Source organism: Papio anubis, chromosome 17 (assembly GCF_008728515.1).
Source record: "Papio anubis isolate 15944 chromosome 17, Panubis1.0, whole genome shotgun sequence".
Taxonomy (NCBI): Eukaryota; Metazoa; Chordata; class Mammalia; order Primates; family Cercopithecidae; genus Papio; species Papio anubis.
Window position 1 is genome coordinate 74,002,505 of NC_044992.1, and position 14,622 is coordinate 74,017,126.

The 14,622-nt window shown below is 56.0% G+C and overlaps 1 non-coding gene across 1 annotated transcript; it reads right to left on the minus strand.

Annotated features, from left to right (window-relative positions):
* Positions 1–4,569: 4,569 nt before the first annotated feature.
* On the minus strand, positions 4,570–4,641 carry TRNAM-CAU. Its single transcript has one exon. It is a non-coding gene; the product is annotated as a tRNA-Met (tRNA).
* Between the last annotated feature and the right edge of the window lie 9,981 nt (positions 4,642–14,622).

A 14,622-nucleotide genomic window follows, 5' to 3' on the forward strand; every position in this document is an offset into this window, starting at 1 on the left:
AAAATCCGCGGAACCGCGCAGCTGCACCCTAGGGCTCATCCCAGGAGAAGAGAGATGTCAGTGTGGCCGGAGGTGTCCTGAAGCACTGGGATTGGGTTAACTCGACTGGTGGCCTTCCCAGCCCTCCGTGCTGCAGAGCCTCTGTACGCTCGGCTGCCTTCATCTCACTCTGTGTGCTGTGCCTGTGCACCTGTCTTGTGGATAACTGCGTATATTGTGTTCCATTGCCTGTCTTGCTGGATGACTGCATATATCATGTTCAGTTGTGTATTTGTTTTGCTTTCAGTCTATATACAGTTGGGTTTCCAACCTCTGATTCTGGAATAAACAGTTGCAGCGTGTCTGAGTGAACGGTTGAGTGAGCCTAGCCACCTGCTGCGCCAGCAGGGCCACATCTTGTGGTGCATTGCTGTCCTCACCACGGCCATGCCAGGTGGCCTCGCCTGTGCTTCCTGAGCTGCCACCTGGTGTGGAGTCAGGAGAGTCCTCTGTCTTCCTCCAGGAAGATGCTCACCAGGCCTAGAGCACCAGGAGGCGGCAGAGGGCCACCCTGCTACAGTGAAGAAATCACCTCCCGCAGTAACCACTGCACAGGGCACCACAGCTGGCCTGCCATGAAGCCATCCCTGCTGGTCGTGTGGGGCGGCCAGGCTGAGGGACTGGGCACCAACATGAGATGCTGGGGTCCCCGTGCCTGCTGGTGGGTTATAGCTATGGGGGACCGTGTGCATTTCTTCTGCACAGGAGAAAAGTGGCGAGAGTTCCTTCATTATAACGGGAACACTATTAGCGGCCAGACCAAGGCACCTAGATGTGGTGCGAGGCAGCACGCTGGTCGGGGAGGATGGATGGTGTGCCCGGCCCGTGCCTGCTGGTGAGCCAGGCTGGTCCGGGGGGATGGTGTGCCCAGCCCATGCCTGCTAGTGAGCCAGGCTGGTCCTGGTGTGAGGCAGCACACTGGTCGGGGAGGATGGATGGTGTGCCCGGCCCGTGCCTGCTGGTGAGGCAGGCTGGTCCTGGTGCGAGGCAGCACACTGGTTGGGGAGGATGGATGGTGTGCCCGGCCCGTGCCTGCTGGTGAGGCAGGCTGGTCCTGGTGCGAGGCAGCACACTGGTTGGGGAGGATGGATGGTGTGCCCGGCCCGTGCCCGCTGGTGAGCCAGGCTGGTCCTGGTGTGAGGCAGCACACTAGTCCAGGGGGATGGTGTGCCTGGCCCGTGCCTGCTGGTGAGCCAGGCTGGTCCGGGGGGATGGTGTGCCCAGCCCATGCCCGCTAGTGAGCCAGGCTGGTCCTGGTGTGAGGAGGAGGAGGAGAAGATGAGCCCTGGTGGCATCCCGTGCTGGCACCACCATGTAGGAACACGGCCATGTGTGCTCTGGTGCTGCCGTGTACTGCAGGGGCCCGAACATGTCTGATCTGATAAACGTGTGTTACTGTCCCAGTGAATAGATCTGCTCTTCGGTGCCTGTGGTCTGAGCAGCAAAGCCCAGATTTCTCAATTCCATTTCCACCTGTCCTGAGAGCTTATACTTGTTGCAGCCAGTGTAGACTGTCCACACTGGTCCTTCCTTAGTGTTGCTGGAGTTGCCGACAGGCTCATCCACTGTGCCCGCCTGTTGGTTTGCCGCTTGCCTGGGGTGTGGATCTAGGGTGAACCCTTGGGTGTGTGCTGGCTTTGAGGGTGTCCCATGGTCTCATCTGCGGGCCCAGAGCTGAGCAACTGAGGCGTTTGGACACAGTCGTGTGACCTTCACGCTGAGTCTAGACCAGAGATGTCAGAGGAGGGAACGGTGGCCCAGGCAGGGCTGACTTGCCAAGGCCACTTCGCCTCTAGATGGGGCCCGGTGTTTATGTTTCCACTGCAAACAGAGCATCTGTGTAAAGCAGATCAACCCTCAACTCATGGTGAGGAGCCCTCAGTCGGCCGCTGCAGAGGGTGAGCTGTGGGTTTTGGGTAGAGGCCGGCTCTGCTTTCTGAGGAGGAGCCTTGTGTTCTGAAATCAAGGAGAGCAGGTGCCAGGGCTGAATGCTTCAAAGCTGAAATGCGAATTGTCCGATAGGCAAAGGTTTTTATTAAGTATTCAGCACAGTAAGAAGAGGAAGTGCTCACGGCTGCTGGCTGGAGTGCAGTTTGGCAGTAACACCCCAACTTGATAAAAAGTCGTATAGCTCACGCCTGTAATCCCAGCACTTTGGGAGGCCAAGACGGGTGGATCACAAGGTCAGGAGATCGAGACCATCCTGGCTAACATGGTGAAACCCCGTCTCTACTGAAAACATGAAACATTAGCTGGGTGTAGTGGCGGGCGCCTGTAGTCCCAGCTACTCGGGAGGCTGAGGCAGGAGAATGGCGTGAACCCGGGAGGCGGAGCTTGCAGTGAGCTGAGATCCGGCCACTGCACTCCAGCCTGGGCAACAGAGTGAGACTCCGTCTCAAAAAAAAAAAAAAAAAAGGTCGTATAGCTTAGCTGTTAGGAACTGTCCCTGGAGCAGTCCACCTCACAGGTGCCCAGTGCGCAGGACCTGGAGGATGTCTGTTCTACGTCTGCATTTGCTGTAAACAAGCTGCAACAGCGAACTAAAAGCCCACCAGGGCAAGTGTCAGGACATCCAAAGCTGGGGTTCTAGGAGTGGTTAAAGTACAAAATGGATGTTTATGTCCTGACATGGACTTTTTTTTTTTTTCTTCGAGACAGGGTCTGGCCCCGTCACCCAGGTTGGAGTACAGTGGCACCATCATGGCTCACTGCAGACTCAACCTCTCAGACTCAATCAGTCCTCCCACTTCAGCCTCCTGAGTAGTTGGGACTGCAGGCATGCGCCGCTACTCCCAGCTAATTTTTTGTACTTTCTCTGGAGACAGGGTTTTGCCATGTTGCCCAGGTTGGTCTGGAACTCCTGGATTCAAGTGATCTTCTCCCTTCAGCCTCCCAAAAGTACTGGGATTACAGGCGTGAGCCACCGCACCAGCCTGGTTTGAAATTTGATTAGAATAAGAAGGAAAACCTGGCAAGGCAGAGTGACAGACACGGCATCTGCATGGTGAGTGTGGACGAGTGGCAGTGGAATTGGGAGGAGGGACTGGAGCGGGAGCAGTGGCTGCCAACCACTGCCAACACTTCGCCTCCTCTCTGATGCCCCTAAGCCTTCCTCTCACATCGATCTTGGCAGAATCCTCCTGTTCCTCTGTCTTCGGCTTTAGCCACCATCAGGGTGTCTGTCCTGCAATTTCCCCCCTCCTTTTTGCCCTGTCATGGAAAGACCATGTAGCAGCCGGCAGTCCTTCCCCACTCCAGGCCCAGAGCACAGTGTTTGCAACTGTCCTGGGCTCTGGTACCTGAGGAGTCTGTCCCTGAGCCAGTCTGGACACAGACAGCCAGGCAGCAGCACGGGCACTTTGGGATGTCAGTGCCATCCTCATGGGTACTGTGTCCACGTGGGATGCCGGGGCCTGGTGGTGGGATGTATGGGGAGTACTGCGGCTGCATTTCTCTCCTGTTGGAGGGAGGTTCTCACCTCCAGCTTCTGATGTCAGTGGAGTGGGAATGCCAACCCAGAGGGCCGTAACATCCCAGCCCCAGCCCGCGCCCTGCTTTTTTTTTTTTTTTTTTTTTTTTCTGAGACAGGGTCTCATTCTGTCACCCAGGCTGGAGTGCGGTGGTACAATCTCAGCTCACTGCAGCTTCGACCTACCAGGCTCAAGAGACCCTCCCACCTCCCAGGTAGCTGGGACCACAGGCGCATACCACCATGCCCGGCTAATTTTTGTATTTTTTGTGGAGACAGGGTTTCACCATGTTGCCCAGGCTGGTCTCCAACTCCTGACCTCAAGCGATCCGCCTGCCTCAGCCTCCCAAAGTGCTGTGGTTACAGGTGTGAGCCACTGCACCTGGCCTTGATCTTCTAGCCAAAACTAGAGAGAGAGAAAGACAGAAAGAAAGAACGTTAAAAGGGAAAGAAAAGGCAGGAACCCCTAAGCCCATACCCTCAGGAAAGGAAGGGAAGAGAGAATGGGGATTCAGCCAGACCCTTTTGGCAGGAGAACACTTGCTGGGTTCAGGAGGGGTCCCTGGTGAGTCGGTTGATGGCAGGAGGCTCCCTGGCAGCCGGACAGGGAGAAGGGTGCCAGCCTCTGCAGGCACCTTTGGCCACGTGGAGGAGCAGATCTAAGTGTGGCCAGGGAGGTTTCAAAGCCTCAGAAACGCTGCAGACAAAGGATGCATGTACGTGCCCAGACCCTGTTCTCTAAGCCACGAGCAGGTACTGATGGGGGGGTCCCGGGCCAGGTGGACACACAGAGAAGAGGACTGAGGAGTACAAAACCCCTCCCCTGCTCTCAGGGAGAGTTCTTGCCCAAGCCAGGGAGTGCAGAGGGCAATAAGCCCACTACTGCCATCCTTCCCGGGACTAGGCTGTGAGGCAAGGTGGGTTCACATCGAGATTTGAACTCAGATTGCTGCCGCTGCCCATCCTCCGCGCCTTGACACGACCAGGGATGTTTACTGGGGCCTGGGGAGGAATTAGAAAGGGGCCCACAGGCTGCCCAGTCAGGAAGGAAAACAAGTCCATAGCAGAGGATGGTTTCGATCCATCGACCTCTGGGTTATGGGCCCAGCACGCTTCCGCTGCGCCACTCTGCTGTCTGTGAGGGGGGAGCGTGAGTCAGATCATGACCACACGAGTCATCTCCCTGCACGCGGCGACCTCTACTGGCCAATGGGCCAACCGAGGACTGACTGGGCAAGGCACATGCTCAGCCTACTCCTCTTCTCTCAACTTCTTATAGATAAAACTCTCTGAATTCATGTCCTTTTCTGCTGTTAAAACATTGGCTGGAGGCCGGGCTTGGGGGCTCACACCTGTAATCCCAGCACTTCAGGAGGCCAAGGTAGGCAGATCACCTGAGGTCGGGAGTTTGAGACCAGCCTGACCAACATGGAGAAACCCCATCTCTACTAAAAATACAAAATTAGCTGGGTGTGGTGGCGCTCACCTGTAATCCCAGCTACTCGGGAGGCTGAGGCAGAATTGCTTGAACCCAGGAAGTGGAGGTTGTGGTGAGCCGAGATCGCGCCATTGCACTCCAGCCTGGGCGACAAGAGTGAAACTCTGTCTCAAAAAATAAGAAAATAAAATAAAATTAAATTAAAAACTGTTGGCCGGGCACAGTGGCTCACGCTGTAATCCCAGCACTCTGGGAGGCTGAGGCAGGAGGATCACTTGAGCTCAGGAGTTTGAGACCAGCCTGGGCAACACAGGGAGACCCCGGCCTCTACAAAAAATACAAAAAGAAAACATGGCCAGGGGTTGGCAGCGAGCGCCTGTAGTCCCAGCTACTGAGGAGGCTGAGGTGGGAGGATCGCTTGAGCCCAGGAAGCAGAGAGCAGAGATCGTGCCACTGCGCTCCAGCCTGGGTGACACAGCCAGACCCCAGTCTCAAACAAAACAAAACAAAACAAAACAAAACAAAAACCTGAAACTCCTGGGATCCAACTGAAAGTATGAGCCGGGACACTGAAAGGAGACAGGTGCAGCTAGTCCCATGAACTGTCTGTGAGGAGCATCTTGACACAAGCCACGGTCAGCACGGGGGCCTGAACCCAGCAGCCTGGACCCTGTGAGAGCTGGAGCTAATGGGATGGGCCAGCAAACAGGAGGCATGGCTCTCCTGAGAGGAGCCATCGACCCTCGGCCAGGCAGAGAAACAGCTGAGGAATACCCAAGCCTCCGCTCCACCCTCCAGTCTCCTTGCCAGTGCCTCCCATTGGCTGCAGCCCGTAGCTGTCTTGCCCGCTGCCTTCCAGACGGCCTCGGGTAAGAAAGGTGGAGGTGGGCCTAGAGCACACATCCCAAAGCACTACAGGAAGCAGCTGTGGCCCTACGTGTATGGCCACGTTGCCAAGAGCACTGGAGGGAGGGGAGGCTGCAGCCAGGGAACTCTGTGATGCTGCTGGCACCCGGCAGGGCACAGGGTGCAGCCCTGGGCTCAGAACCTCCAGACTGGGGGCTGCCGATGGGGTGAGGCTCCCTGTGCTGCACCCACAGGGCTGTACTGCAAACCTTCACCTCCGCAGTCTAATGGGTGTTGTGTGAGTCTTACAAACCCAAGCACACGGATACAGGAACAGAGGTGAAAAGGTGTCGACTGGGAGAAGACAGGGAAGTTCAGGACTGTCCCGGGCTGGGCCAAGCTGCTAGGCTCAAAACCAGATTGGAGGGTTGGTGTCAAAAGCTTGCTGATGAGGTGTGTAGGATGGACCTCTCGAAACAGGCCCAGAATTTGAGAAGAGATGGTCCCCACTCTTCTGGGTGTACCAGGCAATCTAAAGATGCGGGCCAGACTCTCTCCAGCCCCCTGAGTGATGCTTGTTTTACGGCATCGGACCAAAATGGTCATGAGGACACGGAAGGAGGGCACGCCCAGGCTTCTTTCTTCGTTCAAGCCTGCCCGGGCAAGGGCTCCTGCTAAAATGTTTTGGCGACCAAGCACACCTCGCAATACCAGTGGGGTGGGGCAGCCCGCCCCTGGTGACAGGTGGCGTCTCTCATCCTCCTCCTGTGGAAGGCGCAGGAGCCAGGCTGGAACAGACCCGGAGGCTGGACCTGGTCGGATCTGCGTCCCCGCAGGAACCCACTGTCGCTGCCCCTGCACGATGCCCGCCCGCCCGCCCACGGTGGCAGCAACAGGCGATGGGCCCGTGCAGGTGGGAAACCGATTTTCCTCTCAGCTGCTCGCCCTCCGCAGGCAGCTGGCCCCAAAGAGGGGCGTCGGGCGTCCTCCTCACACAGCCTTACAGGGGAGGTCGGCACCAGCGTCTGCCCACGCCCCTGGCAGATGCACCCGCGGCTTCTACCCCGGATGCCCGAGCGTCAGGTCAGCGTCAGCCGCGCGCGCCGGAAGCGTTTACTCGTCCCGATCCCGGGCGCGGAAGCCCGACTACAAAGCTGCGGCATCGCAGGCGCCGCCTCAGGCCCCCACCCGACTGCCCCCGGGTTTGCGGACAGAGCTGGCGCCTCTGAAGGCGGAGGCGAGGGTCCCGCTCCTGGACGGCTCTTGTCCCTCAGCGGGAGCCGCCGGCGGTCACGCGGGGGTCACGTGGGAGGTCACGCGGGGGTCACGCGGGGGTCACGTGGGTGGCCTGTCAGGTGCTCGGCGACACCTTGGCGCGCAGCCCGGGCCCTCACGGGGGCGTCCGGTCCGAGCATGCGCAGCAGGAGGCGCGGGTGTCCACAGCGCGGCGGGGCGGGAGGCCTCCCTGTCACCCCGAGCCCGCGGGTCTCTCACCCCCGGCCCCCGCCACCCTCCCTCGGCGCTCGGGACAGGCTCGGGACGCTGGGGCCGGGTCCGAGCACCGAGCAGCCCGCGCCTGTCCTTAGGAGACCCAGGGAGACGCGGGGTATCCGAATGCGGTCGGCGGGGAACGGGAGGCGCCCACACCCCCGCGCTCGGAGAACTCCCCAGTCCCGCCCGACAGTGCGGGCTGCAGGCCCTGCCGCTTGTGGCGGCGATGGTTGGAGGCGCCGCTCTGAGGAGAGGCTAGAAAGGACCTTGTCTCCGTTCCCCGGTGGATGAAAACGTGCTTGTTACCGCGAGGCGTTTAGAAAAGCTTCTGTTCACTGTGGATTCTGCGCGTGGCGCTCCGGACACTGCGAGGGTTGCGGGCCGAGCCTCTCCTGGGTGCGGGGAAGGATTTCAGGCCTTTCGAGGGCCCCGCGCAGGGACTGGCCCGGAGTTCCGCGCGTCTTCCCCGTGGCGTGTTTCGTTTGTTTTTGGTACAGGATTGGGGGGGGGGTGTCACACTTGCGCACGCTGGTCTCGAACTCCTGAGCTCGGTGGATCCTCCCGCCTCGGCCTCCTGCGCGCTGGGAGTGCGGGTGTGAGTCACCCCGCCCGGCCCAGAGCGGCTTAACACCCGCTTTCCATCGTTGTGATTGCAGGAGACACGCAGGCCGACTTCCATGTTGACCATTCACTCTTCTCCGCTAATGACACCACGTACGTTCTGTTCCTTTTGCCTGTCCGTCAAGAAGAGGTCTCGTGTGTTTTTATGTGATTTCTTTTTTTTTTTTTTTTTTTTTGAGACGGAGTGTGGCTCTGCCGCCCGGGCTGGAGTGCAGTGGCCGGATCTCAGCTCACTGCAAGCTCCGCCTCCCGGGTTCACGCCATTCTCCGGCCTCAGCCTCCCGAGTAGCTGGGACTACAGGCGCCCGCCACCTCGCCCGGCTAGGGTTTTTTTGTATTTTTTAGTAGAGACGGGGTTTCACCGTGTTATCCAGGATGGTCTCGATCTCCTGACTTCGTGATCCGCCTGTCTCGGCCTCCCAAAGTGCTGGGATTACAGGCTTGAGCCACCGCGCCCGGCCTGTTTTTATGTGATTTCTGTGTGACCCAAGTCAACAAATGCTTCGTGTGCTCTGCGGAGCCTTTGTGATTTTCTGGGCTTCTCAAGATACTCACCGATAGGGCCGGGCGCGGTGGCCCACGCCTGTAATCCCAGCACTTTGGGAGGCCCAGGTGGGTGGATCACAAGGTCAAGAGATCGAGACTATCCTGGCCAACATGGTGAAACCGTGTCTCTACTAAAAATACAAAAATTAGCCGGGCTTGGTGGTGTGCTCCTGTAATCCCAGCTATGGGGAGGCTGGGGCAGGAGAACCATTTCAACCTAGGAGGCGGAGGTTACAGTGAGCCAAGATCATGCCACTGCACTCCAACCTGAGTGACAGTGGGAATGTCTCAAAAAAAAAAAAAAAATTCATTGATGTGAAAGACTACCTGATGTGGGTAATGTCGGTCTGATTTAAAAACCTATACAACCGGCCGGGCGCGGTGGCTCAAGCCTGTAATCCCAGCACTTTGGGAGGCCGAGACGGGCGGATCACGAGGTCAGGAGATCGAGACCATCCTGGCTAACACGGTGAAACCCCGTCTCTACTAAAAAACACAAAAAACTAGCCGGGCGAGGTGGCGGGCGCCTGTAGTCCCAGCTACTCGGGAGGCTGAGGCAGGAGAATGGCGGGAACCCGGGAGGCAGAGCTTGCAGTGAGCTGGAGATCCGCCACTGCACTCCAGCGCCTGGGCGACAGACCAAGACTGCCTCAAAAAAAAAAAAAACAAAACTTATTTTGGCCGGGAGTGGTGGCTCCTGCCTGTAATCCTAGCACTTTGGGAGGCCTGTGCCGACGGATTGTCTGAGCTCAGGAGTTCAAGACCAGCCTGGACAACATGGTGAAACCCCATCTCTTACTAAAAATACAAAAAATTAGCGCCGGGCGCGGTGGTGGCACTCCAGCAATCCCAGCTACTCGGGAGGCTGAGACAGGATAATCGCTTGAACCTGGGAGGCAGAGGCTTCAGTGAGCCAAGATGGTGCCATTGCACTCCGGCCTGGGCAACAGAGCGAGACTGTCTCAAAAAAAAAAAAAAAAAAATTGTTTCAAAACGTTTCGAGAAGCATCTGTTTTGTCTGATGTGTTTTAGTTAAGAAGTTGCGGGCCAGAGCAGTGGCTCAAGCCTGTAATCCCAGCACTTGGGGAGGCCGAGACGGGTGGATCACAAGGTCAGGAGATCGAGACCATCCTGGCTAACATGGTGAAAACCCGTCTCTACTAAAAAATACAAAAAAACTAGCCGGGCGAGGTGGTGGGCGCCTGTAGTCCCAGCTACTCGGGAGTCTGAGGCAAGAGAATGGTGTAAACCCGGGAATCAGAGCTTGCAGTGAGCTGAGATCGCGCCACTGCACTCCAGCCTGGGCGACAGAGCGAGACTCCGTCTGGAAAAAAAAAAAAAAAAAAAGAAGTTAGGGGATTGGAATCTTGAACAATATATCTTTCACTAAAAAGTGTTGGGTGGAATTACTGCTCATCCTAACAGGTGGAATGAGACAGGCTGGTACTGAAATCAACAAATTCGTGGGTGTGTCTGTGGCCAGCCCAGTGTGTGTCCTGCTGACTGGACCATCTGTGGTTTTCCTGTCTGTGACCTTCAGCTTCCTTCTGCATCTTTGCTTTCTGTTTGGTGTGTCCTCTCATAATGTCTGCATTGTCATTTTCATTCTCCATATTTTTTTAGTTACGACGATTCTTTTCCTTCATGGTTTTGACCATTAGTGTTTTTAATTTCTGTTGTGATACAATACTTTGTCTTGAGCTCCACAATTGTGTGATAAGATAACAATACACTGGCTGGACGCAGTGGCTCACACCTGTAATCCCAGCACTTTGGGAGGCTGAGGTGGGCAGATCATGAGGTCACGAGATCGAGACCATCCTGGCTAACACGGTGAAATCCCATCTCTACTAAAAATGCAAAAAATTAGCCAGCCGTGGTGGCAAGCGCCTGTAGTCCCAGCTGCTCCAAAGGCTGAGGCAGGAGAATCACTTGAACCCAGGGAGCGGAGGTTGCAGTGAGCAGAGGTCATGTCCCTGCACTCCAGCCTGGGCGACAGACAGAGACTCAGTCAGTAAATAAACAAAGTAACAATACACCACACGTACTGACTAGCAAGTGTGTGAAGGGTTCTGTCCCGAGAACACACATCTCTTCAGCTACTTTTGCTGTGTTATTAGCAATTTGAGTGTTACTTCTTCTGAACTTCCAGAATTTGTCAGGACAATTGCATATGTTTCAGATGTGCAAAGCCTTGATGTGACTTCACACTCCAGGGCTCACGGTTGGTGCTGCCACAGGCGTGTGCCCTGCAAGCACGGGCATTCCAAGAAATGGCTCAGTGTAGCGAAATGTCAACTGCGGGGCGGGGGCCGGCTCCATAGGATCTGCCCTCCAGGAGGGATTTCCCTTCCTGACCAGCATTCAAGGGCAGGTTCTCTGCACACACTGTGGGGGTCTGATGTTTGGAGAATGTTCCAGACTGGGTGCTGGGAAGTATTTCAAAGCTTGATCTCCCCGAGCATTGTGCGCTCTTCTTGCCTGGGGCTAGGGGTCAGGAGCCCCATGGGTCAACTTCTGGCCAGGTGAGCACCTGGCAGCTGGCCATAGCATAGCTGGGTCGAAGGGACTGCAGAGCCCAGCACACCCCCCATGCCTCCTCCAGTGCTTCCCCAGGAGGCAGAGTGGACACTGCCCTACCTGGGGCCCTACGGCTGGGCCTCAGATCTTCCCAGCCTCTTTGACCAGGTGAACTCAAACCCCTGGACTCCAGGGATCCTCCCACCTCAGCCTGGTGAGTAGCTGGGACTACAGGCATGAGCCACCATGCCTAGCCAAAAAAAAAAAAAAAAATTTTTTTTTCTTTTTTTTTGTTTTGAGAGGGCGTCTTACTCTGTCACCCAAGCTGGAGTGCAGTGGTGTGATCTCGGCTCACTGCAACTTCCACCTCCCAGGTTCAAGCAATTCTCCTGCCTCAGTCTCCCGAGTAGCTGGGATTACAGGTGCCCACCACCACCCCTGGCTAATTTTTTGTATTTTTAACAGAGACAAGGTTTCACCGTGTTGGCCAGGCTGGTCTTGAACTCCTGACCTCAAGTGATCCACCCTCGGCCTCCCAAAGTGCTAGGATCACAGGCATGAGCCACTGCACCTGGCCAAAAAATGTTTCTAAAATTATGGTTGTGGAGGTGTGGAGTCACTTGTCGCAGGAGCAAGAGGTGTAGACTTGATTGCACAGTGTCAGCAACAGCCACTGGAGACCTGGGCCCCAGGTCCTGCCTCCCCACCCTCCACCTCCACCCCCAGTGGAGGCAAAGACCTTGACTCTCAGTCTCCAGCTTTCTTCCCTCTACCAGGTCCCCCTAGCCTGGACACTCACATTCTCTGATTGTGTAGATAGCAGCGACTAAAAAACCTTTGCCGTGATCGTGGCTAGTCAACGCATGAAAAGATGCACAGGCCGGACGCCGCAGCTCTCGCCTGCAACCCCAGGACTTTGGGAGGCCAAGGCTGGCGGATCACTTCAGGTCAGGAGTTTGAGACCAGACTGGGCAGCATGGCAAAACTGCATCTGTACAAAAAATACAAAGATTAGCCGAGTGTGATGGTGCACAGCTGTAGTCCCAGCTACTTGGGAGGCTGAGGTGGGAGGATTCCTTGAACCTGGGAGGTTGAGGCTGCAGTAAGCTGAGATTGTACCACTAGTACACTCCAGCCTGGGTGACAGAGTAGACCCTGTTCCCAAAAAAGAAAAAAAAAAAGATACTCAGCATCATTAGTCATTATGGAAATGCAAGTTAACATCACAATGAAATGCTACCACGTACCCACTGGAGTGACTGTGATGAAAGAAAAGGGTGGTCATGGCCAGGCGCGGTGGCTCACCCTTGGAATCCCAGCACTTTGGGAGGCTGAGGCGGGTGCATCACTTGAGGTCAGGAGTTCGAGACCTGCCTGGACAACATGAAACCTCGACTCTACCAAAAATACAAAAATTGTCAGGCGCGGCGGCTCACCCCTGGAATCCCAGCACTTTGGGAGGCCGAGGCAGGTGGATCACTTGAGGTCAGGAGTTCAAGACGTGCGTGGACAACATGGTGAAACCTCGTCTCTACTAAAAATACAAAAATTGTCAGGCGCAGTGGCTCACCCCTGTAATCCCAGCACTTTGGGAGGCCAAGGCAGGCGGATCATCTGAGGTCAGGAGATCGAGACCAGTCTGGCAACATGGTGAAACCCCGCCTCTACTAAAAATACAAAAATTAGCCAGGTGTGGTAGTGGGTGCTTGTAATCCCAGCTACTCGGTAGACTGAGGCAGGAGAATGCTATGAACCTGGGGGTGGAGCTTGCAGTGAGCGGAGATGGCGCCACTGCACCTGGGCGACAGAGCAAGACTCCGTCTCAAAAATAAATAAATAAATACAAATAAAATAAATAAATCAATAAAATACAAAAATTAGCTGGGCGTGGTGGTGGGCGCCTGTAATCCCAGCTACTTGGGAGGTTGAGGTGGGAGAATTGCTTGAACTCAGGAGGCAGAGGTTGCAGTGAGCCGAGATCGCACCACTGCCCTCCAGCCTGGGCAACAAGAGCGAAACTTTGTCTCAAAAAAAAAAAAAAGTGTGGTCATGCCAAGCGTTGGGAAGAGCAAGTGGGACCCTGCTACATGGCTGGCGGGGTATAGAATGGGGCACTTTGGAAAGGTTTGGCAGTTTTTTAACATTTGTCCAAGGAGCACTGGCGATTCTGGTGAAGAATGGTGTTAGGAACCAACATCTGGGCACTAGGTGTGCACATTGCTGCTGGAGTGTCACTGTTTGTCAGCATCTCGGGGGACTGAGCCGGGAAACGTGTGTGCACTTGGCCCGTGTATGCAGGCATGTCTGGAACTGTTTGGTTTCTTTGTTTTTCTTTTTTTTTTAGAGATAGGGTCTCATTTTGTCACCCAGGCCAGGCTGCAGTGGTATGATCTCAGCTCACTGCAGCCTCAAACTCCTGGGCTCAAGTAAGCTCCTCCCTCAGCCTCCCAGGTAGCTGAGACTACAGGCACATGCCACCATGCTTGGCTAATTTAAAACAAATTTTTTTAGTAAAGACAGTGTCTGGCCAGGGTGATGGCTCATGCCTGTAATCCCAGCACTTTGGGAGGCTGAGGCGGGTGGATCACGAGGTCAGGAGATCAAGACCATGCTGGCCAACACGGTGAATCCTCGTCTCTACTAAAAATACAAAAAAAAAAAAAGAATTAGCTGGGCGTAGTGGCGGGCGCCTGTAGTCCCAGCTACATTCGGGAGGCTGAGGCAGGAGACTGGCGTGAACCCGAGAGGCGGAGCTTGCAGTGAGCAGAGATCGTGCCACTGCACTCCAGCCTGGGCAACAGAGGGAGACTCCGTCTCAAAAAAAAAAAAAAGACAGCGTCTTGCTTTATCGGCCAGGCTGGTCTCAAACTCCTGGACTGAAGTGATCCTCTGCCTTGGCCTCTCAAAGTGCTGGGATTACAGGCGTGAGCCACCACACGCGGCAGAGGGATTTTCATTTGATTCTCTGTGCTTCACAGAGTCTCGGAATAGGTTTTTGCATGAGTCAGTAAGTGCTTGGAACATTACTTTTTTGTGAAATTTCTCCAGCCTGATTCTGCATCTGACAAGTGCTGACCTGGATCCCAAGCCCCCTTCAGGGCTCAGAGTCTGTTGGGGAGAAGGTGTGTGTAAGTGAATGGCTGTCCCAGACTCTGAGCTGTAGAGGTGATGCTAGGCATGGCAGCCACTCAGGAGAAGCAGCAGCCCTCACTGTGCAGTAGCAGGTGGTCGGGCGGCTGACGGAGGGGCCGTGGGAGCAGGTCTCGCACACTGGTGGGCAGGGCCATGAGCTGGGGCGCACAGGTGGGCAGAGGGCCTGAGGAATGGGGCTGGCAGGGTGTGAGGCATTTGGGTGCAGGTCCTCGATAATGATGACCCAAGTCACAGCTGCTTCCATCCTGGCCTCATGAAGGTGGGGTCCATGCCCCTCTGCTCAAGTGGGCCCTGGAATCCGGCCCAGTGTCCAGTGTGAGAATGGAGGAGGGAAGTGTCCTGGATGAGCAAATGAGTATGCGGCAGCCCTGAGCTTTGGAGCCTAGGAGGTGGGAGGAACAGGGACGCCACCACAAACGTGAAGCATCCGCGGGAGCACCCGGGGGTGCAGGTTCTGGGGAGCAGAGGCCCCGAGCTGAGGTGACACGGGCCGCTCCGT